This window comes from Oryzias latipes, chromosome 10 (assembly GCF_053564925.1).
Source record: "Oryzias latipes strain Hd-rR chromosome 10, Olatipes_Hd-rR_3.1".
NCBI classification, from domain to species: domain Eukaryota; kingdom Metazoa; phylum Chordata; class Actinopteri; order Beloniformes; family Adrianichthyidae; genus Oryzias; species Oryzias latipes.
The window spans coordinates 27,995,187-28,022,212 of record NC_136246.1 but is presented as its reverse complement, the minus strand read 5'-3'; the positions used below and the strand labels follow the sequence as shown (position 1 = coordinate 28,022,212).

Below are 27,026 nucleotides of genomic sequence, written 5' to 3'. Positions count from 1 at the left end.
TAGGTATAAAACTACCCAAACTTATATAGAACAGCACTTTTCTTATGTAAAGTTGAGATAGAAAAAAAATTAAAAATGCAAATCTACTGTACATTTACCTAAAAATGAAAACTAAAACATGTTGTTTTATCATAGATACAATAGGCTGAGTAATTAAAATCAGACAAACTTGCAATTCAGTAGCCTATCTTAATTTTGCTCATCTAACATTCATAGGTTTGTTATTTTTTTAGTTTTTATAAGGTGGTGATGGAGCGTGGAGCCTCACTAATCATACTTAAGTAAGCACTGAGCAGAATTTAATGGGCCCACAGAGACAATGAGGAAGGAAGATGTGTCAAGGAGGCAGGCCATTGGAGTCTTTATTATGTGCAGTAAATTTTCTCATTTACAAACAGCACGTGCGTGCCATATTTTTATAAAATACATCCTGGGCTAGATCAAAAAAGGTAAAAATCTTAAAGAATGGCGCTTAAATGCTCTTTGATCACACATGACCGTGCATTACTTCATGACTGCATGCATGCAGAGAAAGAACTGCTCCAATCACATTGAACTGTCTGAATAAGGTTGTGTGCAATATTTACACGAGGAAAACTTAAGTGAAAACAACTTGAAAACACGAATAGCGGCAACAAGACCAAAAAGGTGGATTTGTTTTCCTTTCTGTTCTTTCACTTCAGAAAAAAATTAGCTGTTGGACCAATAAGCTGAAGACATTTCTGTGTGCTCATTTAAAATCTGCCGTGGGATGGTTCGTATATGAAGTTGAAACAGAACTGTTTTATGGTAAGGAGGGTATTTCCTGCAGGCCAGCTGCATGTTTCCTTTATTTTATGGGATTTTTAAAAAAAACATCCTTTCACCTTTAGTATTCGGTTGTAGAAAATTTAACAGAGCTAAGCAGACGGAACTACATTCCATTTTTCCGCACAAAAGCTTGTTGGTTTGTTGGCCTTTTAGCACTATAAGGATATTGCTTATTGCATTTCAGAGCCCACTGGGGCAGAGGGAAGGTTGAATTAGGGATTGGATGAAATAGCTTGTGACATGCTCACATTTAGTAGAGTAACAGTAGCCCCTGCATCCGCTTCTGTTGACTCTGCCCTACTGCTGGAAAAGGTCAGCAGAAATGTTGGTTGGTTTGTTCATTTGTCTCCTTTTAGTTTTATTTACTCTGCAGTTTCTTTACTTACTACAATTGCTTGATTATTAAAGGACCTCCCATTTTGTGTTCTAAGTTCAGCGTTTTTTTCTTTGCCAGAGAACATGCCATGGCTAGAAATCTCCACTAAGGTCTGCCTTGACTCTTGCTCAAGGACTCCCCCTTTTTAGCATGACACTTTTAACCCTTGTGATGACCTTAGATGACCCCACCCTTACTTTGACGTGTTCTCCCTACCATGACAAAGGTGGATAAAGGTGGAAAGATTTCATGTAACACCAGTGAAGATCACAAATCATTGAAGAAAAAGGTTCAGAGCACTGTCTAGTCGGTCTAGATGACCCAACTCCCAACGTTAAAGTGCCTAGGATAGCTGGGTTACACAGCTGGTATTTGTTATAACAGAGATTTATTCTAAGGGATGGATTTACATTAATTTGCTTCTTCCCACTCCTTTTCAAGCAATTGATCAAATTCTATTTGACATTTATTGTTTCTGAAAGAGTCAGTGTGTGATTTTTGTATGTGCATATATGTTTATTTATGATTTGGTGCAATTATAATGTCGATAACATACAAAAATTTTTTTTTATTCTTTTTGAATAAACTTATGGTTTAAAGATTTGAGAGATCTATATACATTTTATTTTTTAGGTCTTTTTTCTTTTTTAAATGCTGATCAATCAATCAATCAATCAAATCCCACAGTGTTTGTGTAGACAATCATTATTGCCTCCAGAAGATCCAGATTCACTTTTTCTACTCTCAAAGTCTCAGTTTTCTGCCTCTTGAAAACCCCAAAACTGTGTTTTTGTTGTTTTAAACATGTACTTGGGACATTTTTTTCTGATTATATAGAACACTTATACAAACAATTTAGCTCAAAATGGCATTCCTGTGTTTGTATGTTTTTTCATTCAAATCGTTGTGAATCAGGTGAAGACGACCATTTGAAAGATTCTATTTGAGATGTAGAATATACACTGGGTGGGCCACAACCTCGTGGCTCCAAGTTCTCAGCAACGGGGTGGGCAAGGGGGGTGGGGTTGCTCTACATCTTAGGTCCCCCCATAACTCAGAGTTGAATTTCTAATGCACTACTGCCACTTTGCAGAAACTCTGCTCCGGATTCAAAATGATTTGATAAAGAATTGCACCATTTAGCATTTCTAACTAGCTCTTTCTTCACATCTCAAGTCCTTTCCTTTCCAAATATCAAGTTGTATAATTAAGCGAGGATCAAAGCACCATGTCATTTCAGAATATTCATCAGCTGAGATGACAAATGCTTCAAAAAAAACAATCTAAACATCAGGTCCAGGTCAACATGTTGTCTGCCAACCCTTAACTGCGCATCACAGAGGGAACACGCCTGCCAAACATCTTTGCCACCAGCTGTCTTTCTGAAAAAGAGTTCGTTGGCCGGAGATGAACGCACAAACTTAACTGCTCGAACAATCTGCTCCAAAGTCTCATTGAGGGAATTGCACAGTGTCTGATATTGAGCTCCGGGGCTAAGATCAGCCATCTGTGCTTTCAATGACTTTGTGTGTTTAATACAACATAATTCCTCACATTGAAACTAAGCTTGTTTGGCTTGTTTGTTGAAGAGTGGCTCTTCTGAAGATTTAATTAAAATAGGCATTTTTTGAGCCTCCATAAGGAAATACAATAAATGTTAAGAAGATACATTCTAAAATGTGTAGTGAATTCATACTTAGATGTAATACAGTAACTACTGTTTGTTGTAAATGGTATTTGGTAAATGACGTATACTTATATAGCGCTTTCTACCTTCTTACAAAGGCCCAAAGCGCTTTACAGTCACAGTCCCATTCACCCATGCACACACACATTCACACACACATTAACACACTGATGGCGGCTCCGCTTTTTTTTTTTTAATGATTAAGATTCCAAAACTTGTTTCTATAGGCGCATCACCACCTTTGCAATGATACGGTATTTGTACTCCCTTTGTTTTTTAATGTATTACTCTTTTCCTATGATAACAAGATCCTGCTGCATCATGCAATGAAACTTTAAAACTAAGGAGAGGATTTGTCGTTGACTGTCTTGGTTGTAACCATCAGTTCGATTCGTGAATTGTGTGTGTGTGTGTAGGGGGTCATGCAGAGATAAAGAGTTGTTGGAGGGGAGGTGCCCAAGGTAATAAAGGGAGGGAACTCAGTGTATGAAATTGGACTCAAAGCTTTACAAGCCCCATGAGAGAAAAGATGACAGGAACAGATGGAATTGAAGATCTTAAATACGATTAGGCAGGAGCTCCTGTTGAAGATGAATAAAACCTATTTCCTTGCTGAACCCTATTGAATGTATCTGGAAAGAGGGTTTTGTTCCGTAAAAGGTCAACAGCGGACAAAGCATTCATATAACAGCTCATTCAAGCAGGTTAAAACTATATCTCTCTAGGACCAGAATATGAACTGAAAGTAGAAAACTTTGCATTGAGTTCTGATGCCTGAAGGTCACAGAGAGAGCATGAGTTTTATGATCACTCAACACTGATGGGAAGCTAATAAAGATTTTGTGAGATTCAGTTTCTAAAGAAAAACAACAACAACAACAAAAAATAATCAAAAACATAAAGTTACCCTTGAAGAAAATGTAGCAGAAAATCCAGAACAGGCTTTCTTAATCTTCTGCTCTTGATTCACAACAAGAAAGAAAAACTCAGAAATGCAATTACGAATTTCTATAAGTACATGATAAAAAAACAACAAAAACATAATTTTCATAGAAGTAGGTTTTTAAGACAGACCTCATCCACCCCTGCTGCCTTGTCTCCAAGAGTCCCCCAAAAGTATTTTTTTTTTTAAACACCTCAGTGATTTCAGCTTAGGTGATGGTCTGGCTCACTCCTGCATCCTCAACCTCATATTCCTCAAAAGAGGGCATGTTGGTGGAGTTCTTCAAAGTATCAATTTTTTACAGCTTCCTAAGTCAAGGTCTGCTGCTTACCACCCAGATTTTGGAGCTGAGAAAGTGCTGGCAGAGAACTGATCTCCACTCCTGAGGTGCCAAATGATTTGCCAAAATGCCTCTAGTCCTTATTTCTTTCCACACTCCTCCCATATCTAAGTTTTGGCTTCCATCATTAAAAAGTATTTAATTTCTTACAGTAGATCTTAAATCTCAAAAACAACATTTAGTACCTTTAGTACCAAATATGCTTCAGACTTATGCTTAAAGTCTCAAAGTAAACTACCAAATTGTGAAAATTTACAAATATGTGTTTGTTTTTTTCATGCACGGAGTATCCAGTCAAAAACAAAAAACAAAAAAAAAACTTTCACCCAGGCCAAGGCTTTCCAGACTAAGACACAGCTTTGAACCAAAACATGCTGACTTCAATTCAGACGTGAAGATCATTAAAGCACAAAAAAGGTTTTAGTTACAGTTTGTTAGAATGCAACAATACTGAAACTGATCCAACAAAGTTTGACAAAATCAATTCTTCAATGTTCCATTTGGGATTTTTGTTCCACATCATGTGAAATTCTTCATTCCACTAAATTATTTTAAATGAAACGACAGCCTTAGAGAAACGGGTTTGAACATTTTGTTAAGAAAATACTCTTTGAGAAGGAAGCCAATTCTACTATTGATGAATTATTAAAATAGATCCAACATTAAAACATTTCTGATTCTAGTATGATTAAAGCTGAGTTGTGCATTTTAAAGGTTTTTATTGAACTATACTCACAGAATTACATTAATAGGTGATACAATAAAAAGAAAATGTGGGAGACATTTTCTGCTCTACTACTAAAACAAGGGAACTGTGTCATCCCAAAAAAAGATGAAACACATTTTTCCTTATTCCTAAAGCCTTAATATTCAATCCACTGGCAAAAGCGATATAATTTGAAAGTCCAAAATAAATGTATGCACTGGTAAATCTGTATAAGAATAAAAATAATTTTTGGAACTGGAAATATGATGATGAAAACTTTGAAGAAACACTTTTGTAGAAACAAACAAGGTCAAAAGAAAGAGGACAACAAAACAAAAAGTCAAATAGGACAAACTAATAGGAAGTGAGGGTATTTCCCAGGGAACAAGATACTGACTGGACCCACACAGCCAAAATAATAGAACCAATCATAAAAGTAGGACACCAGTCACCTCTGTTAATCACATTTCAGGCTGATCCACCTAATCAGAGAGATTCAGGACCAGCGTTCATGTATTCTTTCTTTTCTGAATGTCCCCTTTATGCCCTCAACAGTTGCACTTTTAATTTTGTCAAACTTTAACACCAAAAGAGCCATTTAAACAATAACAACTTTAACTTATTTTACTTTTGACAGCAGCACATCCAAGTTCCTTTTAAAATATAGTACACCCTGCATTAGATCCTCCTGCTGTAGCAGATTTACTGGAATTAAAAATGCAACAAAACCAAGTCAAACATGGCATTTTCTAATATTATGGCCACAAATAGACCCTAATGTGCAGAATAGACTGACAAGTGCTTAACTAAGTAATTTAGTATTTATTCAAATTGTTAGCATTTTTCTTTAAAGCCGCGAAGCAACAGTGGTGGGATGAAGCTTTAGGTTGCAGACCCCTGGTCAATAATAACCGGAATTAAGCCAATAAATAAATGACTTTACCATGACACAAATTTAAACAAAATGATACATCGATAGTTTTAGCTGTCCCCCTTGTTTATCGCGAGAATTATGTTATAAAAATAACGAGCGATATGTGAAATCGACAAAATAAATATGTTTTAAGGTTGTAAAAAAGAACTCACAAAACAAAATTTAATTTTCTTAGAAATCACACAAAAATGTTGACACTTTTCTCTCATTTAAACACTTTCACTGTTCAAACTTTCATAGAAAAATAGGTCCGGTATTATAGAATGAAAACCAAGATTTGCTGCCCATCGAGACAAGGTAGACTGCATATCAGGACACAGAACACTAGGACTGTAAGAGAAAAAAAAAGGTTGCAAATCTGCACCGAAAAAGCAATTCTCAAACCAACTAAAGATAAACGTGTAGTGAGGAAAAATTGTATTAAAAAATAAAGGCTAAGCTTTGGCTGACTTAATGTTCTGATTTAACTGAATTTTGACCTTTGACTTTAGCTCATGCCTTTCTGGAAGACAACTGATGAATGACTTCATTAGCCTTGACATAAACAAAAACGCAGACCTTTGCAACTTTTGCTGTCGGTCCAGCTGCTAAAGAAAGCTACAAAAAGTGGATTCATCAGGATCTGGTAAATAGCTGGTAAATACTGTAAACTATCAATAGTTATAGCCAAAAAACCCATCACTAATATTAACACTTTTGAGAGCATTTTCAGCAAATAAGACAACTAAAAATTTTATTTTGGTGACAATTGAGGCAAAAAAATATGCATTGGGTCTCTCAAACAATTCAAAATTGAAGAGAGTTCAAATTAAAACCCAAAGCAACTTTTTCTGAGGCACAGTTCTTGCAAATCAATGGAGAATCCTTAATGGACTCAACAAGAGAGCATGCATCCATCAGACTGTCAAGTTAGCAGAAAAACAGTCACGATTGAACCTGTTTAGTGATCTTAGAAAATAAATCATTGATGCCCATCATAAATTATGTTTCCATTTGAAGACATTTGCAAACAACTTGTGTCCATCATTCTTCAGAGACAATCACTTTTCATGTTATAACTATCGTCAGGGGTGTGCTTCCCAATACATTCACTGCTAAATCATTTGATGCAAAATCATTTGGGCTGAGATGCAAAAGACAACAAATATGTCTAAAAAGAAAGCCTCTAAAATAAAAATATTGGTTCATAGTTTAGATTTGAGCAATTGCACAAATCACAAGACATGTCATTAGACAATGCTTGCCTCTATACCAAAGAATTTTGGAGCTAAATATCCCATCAACCCAAAGGCATATGTGCAACAACTACAGCTTGGTTGTTATTAGGTCACACAATTCAAAACGATTCAAGATAAAACAAAGGTTATTCTGGTGGTCCAGTAAAAGGCCTGTCCTGAAACAACATGAGAAGTTTATTAAAAGTTATACTATTCGAATACTTTTGCAGTACTTTTCAGTTTCCTGTTTTGCTGTTATGACCCTACCACTGAGCATAAACTTTCACAGGCTGTGTTGCAAACAGTTTGTTTCACCACCTGGTTCTATTTCCCTTTGCGTACCTCTGTAGGCGGTTGGTCAAGGAGCCTTTATGTGGATGTTTCAAGTGATTCAGGTATGGGCTGTATCTCTTTGACACTTCCTTTTTTTTTCATTGCACGTCTCTGGGCCTCTGTCAGCTGACTCCCTTTTCTCCAAGCAGCCTTGATTTTAGCCTCCAACCATTGCTTCTATGGCAGATATTGTTTCCTCCCATGGTTGCTCTAATAGCTAACCATCTTTAAGTTTTCAGGAGACTTTCCGGTTGTACATTATTTAACTGATGTAGTTGGTCTCAGGGTTGCTTTATTTTAGCCATAATCTTTTTTTTTTTTTAGGTCAGCTGGTGCCTTGCTCAACGTAATGGGATTTATAGGCTATATTCCCAATTCTCCAGTTAGGAGGTTGGTATAAACTCCCCTCTAACCTGGTGCCACCATGGTGTTGCATTTGTGTTAAATCTCAAGTGTCACTGTTGCTGTTTGTTAAGACTTTGAACTACTTGCTTTACAATTTGCCTTGATTGTACATGTTAAAGAATCCATCCACGTCTTATTCTTTACATCTACCCCTTCCTGAGTAGGATTACTCAAGTTATAGCATTCAAACAAAACCTTTTCACATTTTGTCCAGTTCCGTCTTGTTCCAATAGCCCTTTTTTTTTTTCAAGGCTCCTTGGTTCTCCCACACCCGATGCAGACCTTTTTTTTGGTGTTTTTTTCAAGGTTGAGTTGCAAACAGCCTGTTTACCTGCTTATCCATCTGCCAGCCCTGTACATCAGCAGTTCAGCTACTAAGCTGTCCACCCATGGCTATCTTAAGGTCATTTTTATTAATAAAAGCAGATACTACAGATAAATGATCACAATTTATCTATTTATTTTTTTTTTTTTTTATTTTGTTTAAATGTTGGCTGCCAAAAAAGATAAAAACTCAGAAATTTGTGGAACATATCAGATTCAATGCTGTAAAGTAATTCAAAATGTTTGGAAAACTTAACAAAACTAAAGATAAACAGAAACTGTATGTGGGAATTGAGGCTGACAAACTTTTAAAAAGCTTGCTAGCATAACAGAAAACAAATAAGCATCCAAAGCAGATCCCACCCTTGGTAATAGCCAGCACAATGAGGCCTGAAGTTATCCAACTTTATCTATACAGCTAATAAATTTTCACTTTTGGCCAAAGAAGAATGTTTAGCTGTTAAAAATGAAATAAACTTCTACACGAAGAGTAAGAATTTAAATTCCAGATTAGTTTGTTAGTAACCTGAGAACAATGTATTTGATACATTTATGACTGAGGTCAAAGGTTTGTGGAAATCTTGGTCAATCACCTTCCAGGGATGTAAAGGTAGGTGATAAAAATGATGTTTAAGTGCAGGGATATCTTAGAGATGTGCACATTTCCTCTTCCTTTATGCCTGAGGAAGGGTTTAATTGTTAAAATGACCCATCTGCCACACATGTATAACTGTGGTAAAAAGGACTGAAGGTTTATTAAGTGCATTAAAGCTGCTTCAAACGACCTTTTAAACTAATTTAACTCAAACACTTAATTATTCCCACTAAATTTCATGCAATTTTAAGGCTGAGGTCAATTACCTCTCCCAGGAGCTTTGAACCTTACGCCAATGATTCATTTCAGCTCCACACCAACACTGAAAACATACAGGAAGGTTAATAAAGTTCTATTCTTTTTATGATCCATTCATCTTTTAAATGCGTGCCAAAAGAAGGAATAACTGTCATCCCAATTTGAATGAATGAATGGACTTGTGAGTGGAGCTACAGGAGCACAGTGTGACACAGGTTGTCCATATCCCACCATACTGATATAAAGGCTGCGTGCCAAGAAGGGTAATGAAGATACGGTGCCATCTGCAGTATATGTCGCTTGCCTGGAGCTTTACATTATGAAGGCTGGCTCACAGCCTAGTTCGAAGGAGCCTTGTGATGCTGCAACACAGGGATGCACAAAAGGAAGCACACAAAAGTCACACACACAATAATCACATTAGTTGTGCTTTTGAAAAAAAAACACAAAAAAAAAAACAAGTGAAGGATGCTTGTTACTCATTGAATTATACATAAAAATTTGCAATTACAATTCATGCTAATATGGAGACAAACTGGATTTCCCACGTTGTAAATGGACATATTTCAGGTTCAAAGGCTTTTGGACACGAGTAGCATACTCCATGTGCACTCAACCAGGAGCATTACAACACTTGGCATAAGGCCTTTGCAGGGGCAAGATGCTGAAATCCGCCCACAGGAAGCCTCATGATGTGGAACCTCAAAGAGAATAATCCACTAATAGAAAATATGAGAATTAATCAAGACACTGTAACCTAGTTTCTCCATAGGGCCTAATTAGATAAAGTGAATCTGCCACACGGCACCAGCCCAGATGAGGATTTCCTAATGGTACTTGCTGTATTTTTCAGTTCTCTCTCCAGTTCATTATATACGAGTAAATGTATTCACAGTTCAGTGTCAAAACTGTTTTATTGTCAGTTTGTAGATGTATGGATAATATGTGAGCCATGGTCCTTCTCTGCCTCTTGATTAAAACTGTTTGCTCTGACCCAGCAGGCCTTGACTCAGTCATGAGAGGCAGGGTTGGATCTGCTTGAATGAAATCATGGATGAGAAACAACATTAAAAGTGTGTGACTAAAAACGTTGAGCCACACAGCCAAATAGAAAGTAAATAAACTAAAATAAGAAATGCTGGTCCATTGGGCACATTTGTGATAATCATAGAATGATAGAAGGACTTAATGTTATAATTGATGTTCTAATCATCAAAACAAAAAAAAACAGCTTGATGTAATAAAGATAATAGTAGTTTTTTTTTGTGTTTGTTTACTTGTCCTGTCCAGCAGTTGAACACACAGATAAAAACTGATGGCCTCTTGTGTTGGATAGATTTTACTGTTAAAATAGGCACTGTCTATCCAAACACACTCACATTATTTCAAATAACCATGTTGGCTGCAAAAACCTTTACACTCATGCATAATGACACACATACTCAATACAAATACAGAACAGATCACACACACATACTAAAATACGTACAAATAAACACTTCAAGCATCCAACCTTCTGGTGCACATACAAATATTCTGTTTGTGCAAAGGTGAACAAGCACAGGCACTCTGTTGTTTGCATTCTGGCCTCAGAATCAACAGCAAAATTGGTTTTCTGAGGGCTAAGAGTGTTTGTGTGGATCAACATAGTCTTATATGACTTGATGCTACACTGTTAAGTGTTTCAAACACATGTTAAAACAACATCTTACCTTTGTTCAAAATTCTATGCACAGCAGTATAGACAGGCCAAAACCACAGAGGCATCATGGAGGATCTGTTAGACCTCAGGCTTCTGAGTTTTAGGTTTGCTAAAGGTATTTAAAAAGTACTTTGGACATCCTGATGAACACCTGCTTAGAGTCTGTCCTCCACTCAAAATTCCTATAAAAAAGTGTGCAAAGGAGAAAAAGGAAATGTTAGATATCAGAATCAGAATCAACTTTATTGGCCAAGTACAGTGCAAATACAGGGAATTTGGCTTCGGTGTCTGATGCTCTTGTGCAACCAAGCAAAGTATAGAATAGGTGTGAAAGGGTAAAGACAAAAAAGTTGACTAATAAAAAAAGATTTGAAGATAAATATAAGGATAAATAAATAACTAAACATACAACAGTAGTTTGTGTGGGTCCAAAGGCACTTGATTGCATATATTAAAAAAACAAAATGTAAAAAAGAAATAAATAACTGAGATATTTGGATACCCAACTTTTGCACTTGCTGTTCAAATGAGCCAAATTTTTATATAAATATCGTGAAATGATGTGGTCCACTCAAAAAACAGGAATGAAAAGTTAAGTCATTTATCAATGAAACAAACACAATTATTTGACAGTGGGGCAGCAGTAACTCAGTAGAACAAATCAACTGTATAAGCTGTAGTCACATGTACCTTAGCCAGTAGCAGAGCATTATATTAGTGTTGCTCTTTTTTGACAACATTTTCCACAATTGGACAGAAACAACACAAATAATTAACTTCAGTTCTCTTTCAGATTTCTTCCTTCTTTTATTTCTTAATTCTATATTGAACTTTAAAAAAATGTTGTGTTTTTATTTTATTTTATTTTTTTATAAAACTGGTTTCCAGTATCCCCCCAATGCACACCAAAAGCAGATAAAAATATATATTTCCATCTGTTCCAGTGAACTTTTATACTTTAAACATTATGTAAAATCCTGCATGCATTAATACAAAATTGTACATGTATTTTTTAGGAAACCATGGGTTGTGTATGTGTTGCAATAGTGGTGTGACATCAGGCCTGCAAACACTTCTCATTAAGCCTACACTTTCCATCAAAAATGTATATTTTTTTGGCTAAGTTAATAAAATATAGAGTGTGTTCCGTTATCGTCATGTGAAACTCACCTCCTTGTGTTGTAAGTCATGGTAGAGTTATAATCCAGTCATATTTTAGCAAGCTTGTGTTGTCAGGTTCTATTTATCGACACACCTTTAACATCCACAAGGCAGACTTAATGTAAGTGAGCGGAGACGTTCTACTTAGAAGAAATGAAAAAAAAAAAAATCAAAGGTGTTGTGGAGGAGATGTGTGTTACAAACGTCGAACTTTTGTTTTGAAATGCTGTATATTAATGTTGACCCAAATGACGTCACTGAAGGCCTATAGGCATAAAATCCACAGCCCACAGCTCCGTAAATGTATGCATAGAGAAAGAGAAGGTGGTGAATTAGCATGAAAAACAAGATAAATGCAGATAGTGAGTCATCGATGGGAATGGAGGGATCAAGCAGTTGGAAGGGTAAAATGAGAAATTGAAGGGTGGTAAATGTCAAACGAAAAGCTGCGTAGTGTCTGCTTGGCTGTGATGGATGGACTCTGGTGGGAGGGCAGCACTTATTTTACATTGTAAAATCAAGCACATAAAGAGGAGATGGACAAACAGAGGAAGAAGGAAAAGAAGCAAAAGGCTCATTCAGATATAAGGCAAGTCAACAATTATATAATCAACAAAAAGAAGTTCAAGTTTTCAACACAGATTGTTACATTTCTGTTCATGATTCGAGAAGTTTAAAAAATGGCATAGACTGCAATCAGACCAGTTAGTTTTTAATATTTTTTCAAAACATTTATCAGGGGGGAAAAATATACATATTTAAATGTTAGCACACTGGAAACAGTGATTATTGTGAAACCACAACAGGATGTGACCTCACTGGAAGGTGAAGACAATGTTAAGGAAAAAGTCTCAACCCCTCCTAGTCATGTGTTGCTAATTCACATCCACCATTTAATCCAAGACTCAACTTAATATAGTATCAGCTTAAATGAAATAAAGCTCTGAAGAATGTAACTTTTAAAAAAAATAATTGGAACAAAAATTGGAACGATGACGATGAATTCAAAAAATTGTATTAATATATAAATTTGGAAATAAAGGAAAATCTATTTGAACAATGTATTGCAATTACAAAACTTGGAAAAGCTATTCTTGATCTGACAAGCCCAGATGAAGAGTAAAATGTTAAATAAAAAAAAAAATGCTATTGGCGGCCATGGCAGTGATGGTGTATCATGAGGAGCGAAAGTTTAACCCTTGTGCTGTCTTAGATGACCCCACCCTTACATTGATGTGTTATTCCTACCATGACAAAGGTGGATAAAGGTGGAAAGATTTCATGTAATCCATGGACACCAGTGAAGATCACAAATCATTGAAGAAAAAAGGTTCAGTTCACTGTATAGTGGGTCTAGATGACCCAACTCACAATGTTAACGTGCCTAGGATAGCACAAGGGTTAAAGGGCCTATGCCATGATATCCTTAAGCAACATGTGTATGTATGTGTGTGATAATATATTACCTTTGGCACAAAGAAGAACAATTTTTAAAATAAAATATGAGTTACTTTTACAACTCCTTTTCTAACCCTGAAGTAAAACAACTCAATCTCTGAGGCTCCGCCCTTAGCTCCTTGTGGGTGCCGCCTATTCAATAATGTCAACCTAGAGCAGGCGTGTCTGTGTTTCATCCATGAAAACAAACATCTGAACTTTTGTAAAGATGGATGTGCATATAAAGTGAAAGCGTTTTGCTGTTCACCGCTAGCTCGGAGAAAGTGTGTGTGTGTGTGTGTGTTAGCCTGGTGACGGTGCTTGCCCCTGGAAGGGGCTGTTCCTCACTGGTCTACGTCAGCTCATGGGAACCCGCTCTTTTTTTAAGTTGGGCAGGGCTGGAGCTCAGAGCACGTTATTAGAGGAATACTCAGAAATGCATGAGCGGATAAGAATTGGGATTTTTTTTTCTTGAGGAATGAACATTATAATACACTTGAAGGCCCCAAAAATCGATTTTTCTTTCCTTTAAAGGAAAATAAACACACATTGATTGGCTGAAAACTGGGGAAAGTAAAGCTATTGGACCAAAGGGTTGGGAAGGATAATGAATGAAATGACAGTGAAAGTGACACCAACCCGAAGGGGAAAGGGATCTTTCTTAAACAACTGGAGGGTCATGACATAAAACAGAAGTTGTGACATAACTGGACAAAAACATGGGGAGGATTTCTTTCCTAAGGACACTTCGCCAATGAAGCCAATTTTTTTCCCTTGTTTTCTTGGTTTGAAGTTTAGTCCAGAATTCACAGTATATAGCGTAAAGAGAGGGCTGACAGCTTTTCCTTCCGGCTCAGTCATTTTCTTGCAAACCTTTGCTGATCCGATCTGACCTTGCATCTTTGACTTTTCCTAATCTGAAGGGTTCTACCTATTACTTAAAAATGTGTTAAAAAAAACAGTAATAATAAAACAAATAAATGAAAAAAAAGTCAAGATCATTATGTCGAGATGTTTTTAATGTTTTCTAGCTATTATACCTAATATGTAATTCCAACATAAAGAAAACAAATAAACCTAGATATTGTTAGAATGTCCTACTTTTGTTTGTTTATGTCTTCATTTTTAAGGCATTCTTCTTGTTGCACCATAAAATACTGGAAAGACAAAAATAAAGAGAGGAAAACCTTCCTATAACTGCACCGGGTAACCATGCATTTAAAGGTTGAAACCATTTTGCTTTCTGTCAATGCCCGCTTTTCTCATTAATTTATCTCATACTCTAAGTGGCAGTCCCTGGCAGACTGCTGTGTCCAATTAAGATACCAGCACATAAATCTCTGTGAAACATGAATAATGGACCAAACTGGAAGAGGAGTTCTTCTTTGTGATAGAGTGACACTTAAACTGCTGCTTCAAAACAAACTGCTTCACTGCTGATTTACAAAGAACATTTTAGTCCCACCCTTTCGTCCGGAACTGCCATCATTTTTCAGTGTGTCCTTGTCCTAACAATAAAAAAAAGGAAAATACTATATTAAACACGGTAATTTACTATAAAATCAAATTTTATTTTCCTTCTCCGTTATGGAATTATTTTTTTTTGTTTTTGTTCTTTGTAAAAATGTGCCTTTTTTCTAAGGTCATAAATGACAAAAAAAAAAAAAAGAGAATTGTTGAGTATTGTCACAAGAACAGGGAGACGGCTGGATCCAAATGCAGCAGGTTTATTAGCTTAACTAAAAGTCCACAAAGCTAAATCAGGGTCGGCAGGCAGGGGTCAATAACAAGCATGAGAGCATCAAAGAAGAGAAAAGGTAGTCAGGATCCAGGCGAGAGTCGGGGGCAGGTGGCAGGTAAACAGAGTCATCCACAGGGTCAGGAAACAGAAACACAGATCCATATCTCGGTGAAGACTGCAGAGTGGCACAAACAACACTTTGCGCTCAGCTCAGTGCAGTGATTAGGTATGCTGTGGTTGATTGAGCGAATGAGAGTCAGGTGTGCAGCATCCAGGAAGTGCATGCTGGGGGTGCTGGGAGCTGTAGTAGGATTAGAACTCTGAGGATGGCCCCAACCAGTGACCAGAGAGAGAGACAGAGCTCTGACTTCTGACAGACAAATCTGCCAATTTTGACAAAGAGGTTGTTGAAAGGTTATGCTGAAATCCTAAAACTTAGTTTGACACATTCATCCAATTTGTTAATTCCAATAATGAAAACTTTTGACAGTAAATAAGACTAATATAAATCATGACATACTCATAGTTCCGCTTACGCATTTCTTGTTGACCTTAAAAATACACTGTTCTGGCCTGGGGTGTCGGCGCCTCCGGGGGTGGGGCCCCTGGGCTGGGTGGGCCTGGCCCCCTTGCTGGGGGGGGGGGGGGGGGGGGGGGGGGGGGCAGCTGTTTGACCACCGGGGGACAGTTTATCAGCTGTCCCCAACTTACCCCCTTCCTCATATAACCTCATAATAGGGTGAGGGGGTGGGGGGCTTAGCCTGCGATGAGCCTTGGGGGGGGGGGTTTACTAGGCAGTGGCCCCCCTCCTATGGTTGCCGTATGGAGTGGGCCCCCCCTCTTTCGGTTTTTTTTGCACCTTAGACATGTAGGGCCCTTGGTAGGGGGGGTGCTTGGACATCACTGCCAGCAAGCAGCGGATGTCCTCCTAGCACCCTACCCGCCAATTTTAACCGCACCTTAGACATTTAGGGCCCCTTGGTGGGGAGGGTGAGGGGACGTCACTGTGAGTAATCAGGAGATGTCCCCTTAGTGCCCCACCCGCCAATTTTAACTGCACCCCCCTTAGTACACACACCCCTCCCCCCTCAATATTTACATCCCAACATAAACACACACACATGCACACACACACCATCTCAAACACACATACACACACACATTTTGCAAGGAAGGTGGGACCTGGGTCCATCTGTCCCCTGCCTCTTCCCTGGTGGGGGGTGCGGGCCCCTTTGCAACGGCGGCCGTGTCCCCGGGGTGCCGGCTTCCTGGGCCCGGCGGTGCTCTCTCCGCGCGGCGGGGGAGTTCACATTACATCTGAGCCGGGGGTGTCTGGTCCCTGGGGGGTGGGTTCTGGTCCTTGCTCCTGAGTGCTGGGCCCCACCAAATTTCCAACTGTGGCCGAGCCTGGTCGGGCCATATTTATAACACCCCTTGTGGGCCCTCTTTTTTTTCCCCGGGGTTCCCCCTTCCTGGGCGGGGGCGGCGGGCCCCCTGCCTCGCTCCTCCCTGGACCAACCGTGGGCCGGGCGGATGGCTGCCTGGAGTACGGAGCGGGTCTCCCTTGGGGGGTCCTGGCTCGTACCTGGGGTTGGGGCGGGGGGATGCCCGGAACTCCTGGGTGGTGGTGGGGTGCTCGTTTGGGGCTGTGGGCGTCCTTCTCCGGTGGGGCTCTGCGTTGGGTTCTCCCAGCGCGGCGGGGGGGCTGCTCTCCTGGTTGGGCTGGGGTGGCGCTCTCTTTCCCTCCGTGCTTCCCTGGCCTCTGGCTCTGGGGGCCTTGCTGCGGCCCTGCTGGCCCTGGCCTGGGTGGCGGGCTTGGTCGCCCGGGCGGCGGTTGTTCCCTGCCGGTTCCCGTGTGGCGTTGGGGGGATTCCGGCTGCCGCTGCTGCTGCGGTGGGGGTCTTGGGGTGGGGATGGCTGGGCACTCTCCCTCTTTCTTTTCACGTTCCACCATCCATTTTAGAAGAACATAAAACCTCACCTGAGCACTGGTGTTAGCTCACCTTTGCACTAATAGCTTGCATGACTGAATGACTGAAATATTTCACACTAGTTGGTTTTAAGGCATAAGTATGCGTGTGAACACTATCTGTTTTGTGTACATGTCGACAGGTGGACATTTTTGCAGCTAGCAGGTGTGTTTATAACATTTGAGTGTGTGTGTGGACGGGCCCCGCCCTTTTTGTACTGCATTTGAACCTTACCATAATGATTAACAACCAGTAAACTTGTTGCTGTATGCTGCTTCATGGTCTTATCCCCCTTCCCCTCCTATTATCACCCCCTACCCCCCCCTCTCTCTAGCGTCCCTCTCTCTCCTTCCCCTCTTTCCTTTTCCGTCCGGTCCAACACCAAAGATTTTCAGACATGATTGAAATTAATAAAGTTTGGCCTCAATTACAAAAGGGGTTTATTCAGACATACCTTTGGTTTGTCAGAAGATTAATAACCCCTCTTGTTAAAGCAAAATATGTCCAACACAAGAGGCCCTCAGCTCTCGTCTGTCTGCCCAGCTGTTGGACAGGACAAGTTAAAAAAAAAAAAAAAAAAAAAAAATACACTGTTCTGTCACAGAACACATCTGTGTGTTTTTTCTTGCTATTCCTGACCTCAGTAGCTAAGCTAACTCTATGCAGGCAGTATTGGGCTGCAGAGACAGGAGCTGGGTTAAACAGAGCAAGGTTGCAAAGGCTGTTAACAGCAGCTAACATAATTATGAACGTGTTACCTTGAAGGACAACATTCTGGGGGTTTGGCTTTGAGTACATCAATGGAGTTCACCCATGTTAGCCACTGATGCTGCATGTGGTGCCTTGGTCTTTGTTATTTACAGGTCAGAAATTATTGCACGCATGGATATTTTCTATCCCAGGTGAATATTTAATCATGATTGCCTGCAGGGTGTGTATTAAAAAGTGATTATGCACTGTAATGGTCACATACCCCGAGTGCTCCATGTTATTGTGCTGGTGTAAAGACCAGTCGGTAACCGGAAAAACAGAAATTGTGGAAATACATTATTTCACAGTTCATCACAACAGCAAGACAGTAAAAAAAATACACAAGTGATTTTATCGTTTCCTTTACCCTGTTTGGTGAATTTAATCATTTTGAAGAATGCAGAAAAAGAGAAAGAGAGAACAGAATATACTGTAGGAGGGAGGAGGTGAGACACAGGGAGGTGACACCGGAGTAATGGGACAAATTAGACTTTGCTTCTTTGTAACAAACTTTTGCTTCATCATCTGAAACCCTGCCCTTCCTGAAGAGTAGCTGTGTTGGCTTCAGCAATCCTGTCACCCCAAAAGGGAATCGTGGGGATTCTGAAAATGGATGAATGAATGGAAGTAGAAGAAGAAGCATCGATAACTTTTGATTGGTAAACCAAATAAAGGAGAGAAATGCGATGACGAGTTGACCTTTGGGCTTGTTTTTCCAGTAGATTTAAAGAGAATATTCTTGTAGTAACAGTCTGGCTAACACAATCCCCCTCCCAAAAAAAATCTGCAGAAATGTGTGAAAGCTTTGGCCACTTGTTGACTCTCCAATAATTACACCAACTGCTATTGCACAGCAGGAATGGCATAAGTCTTCCAGCCAAAAACCCATCAAGTGTCCACTAATTGATGTAATTATTCACATATGACTATGTGGCAAATGGACTATGATGACAAAATGAACTGCAATCAATCCACATGTGCAGGATCATTGACAGCAAGAAAAATATGGGAGCAACAATCCCTTTCCAAAGAGGTTCTTGTGCACTAGTCAAAATAAAGCACTTCCTGATTTTCTGAATTTTTTAAATTTGTTTTATATCTTCAAGTTTCATAAATCCTAGATTGAACACATACAAAACCCTTAAATAAGAATTCCAAGGCAGCCTTAATCCCCCTTTCTTTTAGTTTGAGATAATACCTAACTCCTCCTCAGGGTGTTCTTAAAGTGAACGATCTTCATAGAATCTGAATAAAATCCTAAAGATCACTGTGGGGTTTTTTCTTTCTGCCCTTTAAAATGTGTTGTTCTTTTCTTCCTCTCTTGCCCTCCATCCTAACTGCAATCTCTTTCCTTCACTCAAGAAAGAAAATGGATTTGCTGGCCTGATGCCACACCTGACACTCCTACCTTAATCTGATTAATGTTTTTAATTTCTATAAGTGAGTAGCGAGGCAGAAAAAAGAAAGAAAAAAAAAAGAACGCTGTTGCCTTTACTGAGGCTAGAACTTCCATACACTCTTATTTGCAGGTTCCATTTAACGCATCGCTAAAGCCAAGTCGTGAAAGGGCAGGAAGCGTGTGCTGCAAAACGAAAATGGTGGTGTGAGGCAGAAAGCAGAAACTGGGTGAAGCCAACACATGGATGGAAAATGAAAGAGCAAGAACTACTTATTGAAGGCAAAGGAGAAAGTCATGAGGAAGTGAAATAAGAGAGAACCACAGCACTTAATCGGAGAAAAGGTACTTCAGTGTGGAAGAGAAAAAATAAAGGGGCTGGTATAAGGATTGTTTTTGAAAAAAATAGTTAAAAGTTCTTTCAAAGTCCAAATTAAGAAGATTCTTTAACCAAATTTCCATACGTTCTTACTCACTTGATAAATATGTTACAAGCAAGGCTCGCCGCATTTTAAATGGAAACATGATTGATTTTTTTTTCTCCTCATAAGAATCTGATTTTTAATAATGTTCATTTTTGATTGCCATTTTCTTTTTGCCATTTTTTTCTTTTGTGTGACAACCAGAAATCGGGTTGATAAACGTATGGGTTTCCATTATCGCTGCAGTGAATAAAGCCACTGATTACAGTCAGAGCACTCACACACGTCCACGGGAATCCCTGCCGAACAGTGCAATAAAAAAAACTAATAGATGGTTGTCAACACTGATTAAAAAAAGGAAGCGAGATGATGAAAAAGTGATTTTCTGTCCATACTGTTTACAATCTCATAAACAGACATATTCCAGTGGATAACTTTGATTCCTCATCATCTTTTCTTTGTTTTAGCCTCATGTATTAATTGATGTGCATTCATGAGCTGAGGTCTAAACTGAAAATTGTTGAACCTGCTGGACAAAATTTGCAGTAAAAACTTGAAAGTGCTGATGTAAATCCATAACCAGATCAAACCGTGTGTCTGTCAAGACCTGTATTTGAATTAGGAATGAATATAAACAAATCAAAACAAAAGGTGACAAGGTAATACATTTTAATTAAATGAATTTGAAACAAACCCTTGCAAAGCTTTAGATTTATTTAACACACTTCCTAATTTTACTAACTTTATTTGCATTCAAATACCAGTTCAAACAGGTAATAAGGCTTGCCCCCCCCCCCAAAAAAAAAAAAAACTATTAAAAACTAAATACAATACAGTAGGTTCATAATTCACACTAATAGATTGTGAATTGGAATGTCCCAAAAACAATAAAAGATAATTTTTCTGATAAACTATGTAATTTAAAACATGATTCACAACATGTCAAAAATATTAATCAAGATATTTTATTTTAATTTTGTGAAAACAAATTCTTCCAAACCATACCAAAATGTATTTGTGTACATACAATGCTAAAAAATAAAAATAAAAAAAGAGAAATTACAACACAAGTTTATTTATAAATCTTCTTAACTTATCTTTAACTGGGTGAATTTGATGTAAAGGTTTAATTGAAACTTGTTTTATTTTATTGTGGGTGTAGATTCTCAGTCATCCAGGTCATGATAAAATGAAAAGTTCTAAAAAGTTCAAATGGACAAACTTTCTGGTTTTAACATCAGTATAGTATTCATGAACAGCAGTGTTAACCTTTTCCTAATTCAAACCAACCATGGTCAAAACCAAAAAAGCTTCGCAGAAGATGGAAACTCAACAAGACATTTGATTCCTAATATATTTGTTGGTGCATCCTTTACTTGTGATGTCCACATCTCCAAAAGGAAATAAGGCTGATTTGTATTTCAGGTTCAGAATGAGTTTCTGTGGCTCTCCAGTATCTATTTTCTCAGAACCCTAAAACAAAGTTCCATTATTGACTGACTGGAAAAAGTTTGAACACATGAGCAGCTTCATCTTTCTTTTGTCTAAACCAGTTGAATGTTTCTGTTGACTTGTATCTGATAGTTATTGAAACTATCCCAACCTGCCCATTGCAGAAGAAAAAAAAATCCCCAAAAGTTTCTTCCTTTTTTTGTTCTAGGCTCAACTTTTCAGTTTTTACATAGTTCCATGCTCTGGATTTTTTCTCTTTTTTTGTCTTTATCTCATCCTCTTTTGTCACTCCGCTCCGCTCTCTTGCTCCTGCCTTCCAGCTGATTCTGTTATGTATGCTGTGGGGAGTCTGTCTCACATGCCTGTGAATCTTTGTCTTCTTTGCAGACATTTTGGCCTTTGAGCTGGCCGTGAGAAATGTCGGAGTGAGAATATGAAGTGAGCTGAGAAAGACTAAGAGGTTAGATAGATGATGCTTTGGGGATAGACTGAGTGGATTGACAGAAGAAAAAAGCTGAGCCCTGCTGCACTATATCTAATGTCTTACAAATAATAATAATAATTAGGAAAAAACACATCCTTTCCCACTTGTTACTTCAGATTAAGATCAACCTCTCTGAACTCTTGGTATGTTAACGGTTACATGAACATTGGTAACTTTTATGACCTGAGGTGACCTTTTTCTGCATTGGATCAATGTGGTCTCATGCAGGTCTTTGTCTTACAAAACTTCAAAAAACTTTTAGAAAACTTTTAGACCAGAGACAGCAGGGTTTAGCACAGCTCTTTTATTGCAACATAAGTGATGCTTAAGGGAAGGACTGTACCTTACAGAACTTGTTATAAATGAAGCTTTAATAAATACCTGATATTTTTACAATTTTATAAATACTCAAACTTGCCAAATTAAACATTTTAAATGATCTACTAAGTCATTACAAAACTCATTGTAAAACGCTCCATATTTTCCAGTTTTCTTTTTTTGTTTGGGTCTCATTGTGTTGCACTCTAAAATGGAAGAATAGCACAAAAAATAGTAAAAGAAAATGTCCTGCATTTAATTTATAAGCAGCTCTACTTGGCCTACTTTTACAGATGTTTTTGCAGGTTTCACTCTGTTTTCCAGTGAAATGCAGTTGTGACTTTGGGTCCACCACACCTCTTTGGATTTTCTTTGCAATTTCTTTGAAAGAATCGCCCAATCTTTTTAGTTAAGATGGTCTGTCTTACATTGTCCGATATCCTTTTCTTGCCACTTTGGAAACAACGTTATTTCCGCTGTAGCTAAAGTGTAACTAAAGCTCCCAATGGGTTTACCAACACACTGTGTTCCTGCAGCGCTTCATGCAACCAAAGAAGATTGTAAGTCATCTAAAAGACGGAAGACCTAATGACTTTTAGGACATCATCATGCTCTATTGAACAATTTTAAATTGTAAATCATTTTTCTGTTCTCTGTAATACTGAAACTGTTCTCTTTATTTTTTTTTAGTTAACCTTTTTTTCATTTAAAAATCCCTAAAAGTTAAAAACATACTTTTGTACTATTTCAAGCTGTTCAATCAACTGTACCACTTTTTTTTAGAAATAATTTAATTTATTTGTTTTGTTTATATAACTACAGTCTCCTAAAATGTGTAACTGCTAGTTTATTTGATGTTGACACTAATTGAAGGAATCTCCACTAAATAACATGATCTGTGTTGTTGTATCAGCATAGTTTGAGCTTACGTTAACTATAGTGTGAGGGCTTGTAGTATTTTTGCATGAGAGGTTTGATAGCAGATTTTGAGCTATCATCCTGTAGACTGACTCTCATGGTGCTGATAGAAAGCGGTTTCCTTTTTTGTTTGTCTGTTTTTTTGTCCTCAGGCACCCTGACAAACAAGATTGAAATGCTCCACATTTCTCAATTTGATTATTTTTTGCTCCGTACATGACCTTTTTGAGATTAAGATAATTAGAAAATGTTGTTTTTTTTACTTAATTAGGTAAAAACTGGAAATATCAGCCTTCACGAAAATGCATTTCCTAAACAGTAGCAAGTGTTGCTTATACATATTGTAAACCCAAATAAAGACTATTTCAGGATACAATAAAATAATACATTAACTTGTAGCCACAAAAATGTATTTTAAAATACATTATCATGTATTTAGATAGCATAAATATCTGTCCGCCTTAGAGAGTGAGTCAAGTGTCTACAATGTTGCCAAATGGCCCCCCAAAAAATATGGAGTTAATTCAGTCTCAATAATCAGAAATGCACACAACCGGTTTTACAAATGCACACGCTCCGATTCACAAATGTCATTTTATGCAAACGTGAAAAATAAATTCGGAAATACACACCCTGTGTTTCACAAACACACAGATTGTGTTTCACACATGCACACTAAATGTTTTACAAATGCACAATAAGTGTTTCTCACAAATGTGCACACTGTTTTTCACAAAAACATTTTAGAAATTCACAATAAATGTATCAGAAATGCACAGTAAGTGCTTCACAAACATGATTTTTAGGTACACATGTGACGTGAACTCACAGATCATTCGAATTGCAGACTGTGCATTCAAAATCCCGTTCTCGTTTGTGAATCTCCCCGTGTGTGTGAGAGATTTTTCTACGGTGAATATTGAGACTCATCTGACGGAGCGGGTCGACTAATCTCACCATTGGCTAGTGAATCTGTCAATCAAACTCATCGGCAAAGCAGGCGGGTTCGCTTTTAACCAATCGAATGGCCCCTTACACTCCTCACTTTCAAAGTGACGAGGGAGGGAGCTGTTCAGCACAGCAGTTGAAAGGACGCGGGCGGCAAACATGGCGGAGAGGTCTTCTGAACGGGATCAGTCTCAGCCCGTAAGTAATGCATTTATTTGATCATTCCCTCGTTGTACGTCCTGTAATGTTATTGAATACTAAGTTGAAGCGTTCTCCTTTGCCAAGTGACATGTGTGAATGCTTTATGAACACTGCAGCCGAGTCGTTTGCAGAGTACCCCCACCGCAAATTAGCTTAGCTTTGTTTTGCTTAGCCTGTGCAAGTTGTGGCTGTGTGAGTGTGAGTGAAGTTCAAGCCGGTGTCGGTTCAAGCTAGCGTCTATAGCCAATGATCTGTAGGTTCTTAACATGATTCAGATAGAACTAAGGGGAAAAGCATGCCGGATTTACAGCAGCAAAGAAAGTTTAATAAAAAGTATTGATTTGGAGACGGCGATTTGTATAAACACTGATGCTATGCTATGCTAACTAGCTAGTTGTTCCGTGTGCTGCCTTATGTAAACGCGATCCGGGTTAAAGTTAGACACAGCATTTTCACAACCCAGACTTTAAGACGGGGTGGACTGTGCAACAAAGTTAATTCATATGACATTCATGAAAACGGCATTTTTTAAATATAACATACATGAATCCACTGTTGAATGAAAGAAGCCTCATTAAGTTTCTAACATTAGAACCCGTATTGTGCTGAAAAGCCCTGTGAGATTGTGTCAGAGTGACAGACACTAAAATCCCCGTATCTTTACTTCCAATGACGTAATGACAAGAATCCCAAACATTATGTTTTTAGGCTGTTTTGTAGTCGATAAGTAGTCACAGAAAGGGTGGATGGGAGAAATCAGCTGTCAACAGTGATTTGAGTAGAAGTTACTGTAAATATTACACACAGGCTTCCTGTGATCAGTGTCTTGTCTCTGATTTTTTTTTAAAGGTGTTCTTTACTACAAGCTCAAGTTATCATAGCAAGAGTGTTTTAAAAAAATTCCCCTTTCATATATTTGAAAATTATGTAATTTAAGATCAGACAGCTAAATGATCTAATCCATGTTTGTTGTGTTTTTATTTATTCTCTAGGAATTACTGAATGTGACAGCGTGACAATCTTTTGTTCCTCGTGCCATCAGGCAATACAACTCTCTGGTAGGGCATCTTACAAGTAATTTCTTTTAATTTTACCCACTGATTTTCCAATTATTTACCTTTTTTTATCAATCTTTTTATTTTGTGATATTTCTATTTGTAATGCATGTGTGTTTATGTGTTTTTTTTAAGATGGCCATTTTAAAAAAATTTCCTCAGGGATTATTAAATACCCTTCTATTCTATTCTATTTCATATTTTATCATCCTATTGTATTACTGTTTTACCTGTCAATTGGGAATTTAGCATTTTTGCCCCTGTAAATATCTGTCAGTTGAAAGTATTTGTACTTGTATTCCATGTATCCTGTACCTGAAGATAGCATAGAACAACTGTGCAGACACCCACTTGGCCTTCTTCAGTGACGCTGTGAACGTTTATGGCTTTCCTCTGAGGTATTCATGTTATTCATAAAGAAATATTTTATTCACATATCAGGCAGTATAAGTACTTGGTTATTTGTACAAAAATAAAATTACTTTTTTTAGACTCCTCTCCATAAACAAAGGCAACTCTAAAACTTTCCCCTAATGAATAATATTTTACCCCCCCTTAACAGTCTCTCTCACCTCATTTTTTTCCCCAGTGATACATGTAACCCACTCCTGCAATTTTTTTAACCTAGAAATTCTACTTATTGGCATCATACATAAGAACATTACATTTTAAATTGATGTGTACCGTATTGCCGATGCATTTGTAATTATGTGTTTGAGACATGATTTTCATGTTATTGTCAGGGTGAGAGGAGATCATGGATGAGAAAATGTGGGCACAGCCGAGTTAATGCTCACAGTACGTACAACTGACACAAACGGCTTCATTGTGGGAAAAGTGTACACACAATCAACGGTGAGTTGAACCTAGTTTTAGAAGCTTTAATATATACACAGGGCTCCAGACTGCGTCCATTTGGTCGCATTTTGCGACCAAAATTTGAGAGTGTGCGACTGAATTTTACACCCAGTCGCACATGTGCTACCAGTAAATTTGCCTCCTCCACCCTCCGTATTTTTTATACATTAAACATGAAAGGAGCACGTCAATGATCGATGAAATGAGAGATGAAATCATCAATGAGACGCGAGCACACACACGCACGCAGGCAGACACACACACTCGCGCGAATACTCATGAGACTGGAGCACACGCGAGCACACACTCGCGTTTCATTGAGTGATGCCTGAGGCGGCCAATGCGTGTGAGAAGAATAGGGAAAGTCACTGCAAGTGGCTAAAATGTGTGGAGGGGCGGGGCCTAGAGATAATCGAGCGCGCGTAAACATCCGTGGGAAGGAAACGGAGACAAATATCATCACAACCTGATATGTGCGTCTGAGCTATGAGCAAGTGAACTATTGATTCGTTCTTCCGAACTGCAGCTAGTGTACCAGTGACAGAGTGTACAGCAGGGGTCTCAAACTCGCATGAAATCGAAGCTGCAGCGAGACTGAAAGAGACCAGGAATTAGGAGTTGTCCTTAACATTTAATTTCGTTTTAATATGCCTCTCCCCCTAAGTATGAGCTGTGATATTACATCTTTTATAATTATTTTAATGTTTTGTAATGGATGTAGCCTTTTTTTAATCAGTTGGTATTTTAAATTATTTTAATTGATCAGTGAACTACAAAAAACCCATCAGGACGCATGTCCCATAATGCATTGTTTTGTAGTCTGTAGGGCAGCTTTTAGTCAGTTCAATACTAAATTTCCAGCTGCGTTCGCTCTGATTGGTGTCTTGCTCTCACCCCTTTCTCGTGATATTTTTGTTTTGATTGACAGGTGATGTTGGAGCAAAAACAAAAATATACGTCACACACCAGGTGATCTGTGCAGTGTTGCGTCCATCTGGGTGATCTCAAACACGCTTATTGTGCATCTTGGCTGAACCTATTTGGTGTCACCAACATGAATTTCCATCCTCTAATATTTACATACATTTAAGTCTTGTTTGAAACTGTGAAATTACGAAAGGTTACTACGGTAATCACTTGTTACTAAAAACTTTTTTTTTATTCTAAAAGTATGGTATTTTTTTAACTATTTTTACTTAGTTGTACTGTCGTGACAGCGATGGTGATGTCAGTTTACCTTCATGTTGCATCTTCAAAAGTGCAGAATAAAATATGACACTGAATT

At 38.2% G+C, this 27,026-nt stretch overlaps 2 long non-coding RNA genes across 5 annotated transcripts in view; one reads left to right on the top strand and one right to left on the bottom strand.

Annotated features, from left to right (window-relative positions):
- The window catches only part of LOC111947463 (uncharacterized), a 152,021-nt gene that overhangs the window by 56,263 nt on the left and 68,732 nt on the right, over nt 1-27,026 (bottom strand). The gene's annotated exons all lie outside the window — the stretch shown is intronic.
- Nucleotides 1-27,026, top strand: part of LOC144994924 (uncharacterized) — a 591,488-nt gene that overhangs the window by 563,071 nt on the left and 1,391 nt on the right. Inside the window, exons 1-4 of one of the 3 annotated variants that reach the window (XR_013658645.1) lie at nt 23,197-24,618; nt 24,821-24,902; nt 25,205-25,281; nt 25,627-25,738. This is a non-coding gene — a long non-coding RNA (uncharacterized LOC144994924). Of the gene's footprint in view, nt 1-23,196; nt 24,619-24,820; nt 24,903-25,204; nt 25,282-25,626; nt 25,739-27,026 lie in introns of those variants that run through there. The other 2 variants (XR_013658646.1, XR_013658647.1) reach the window with 2 other exon arrangements.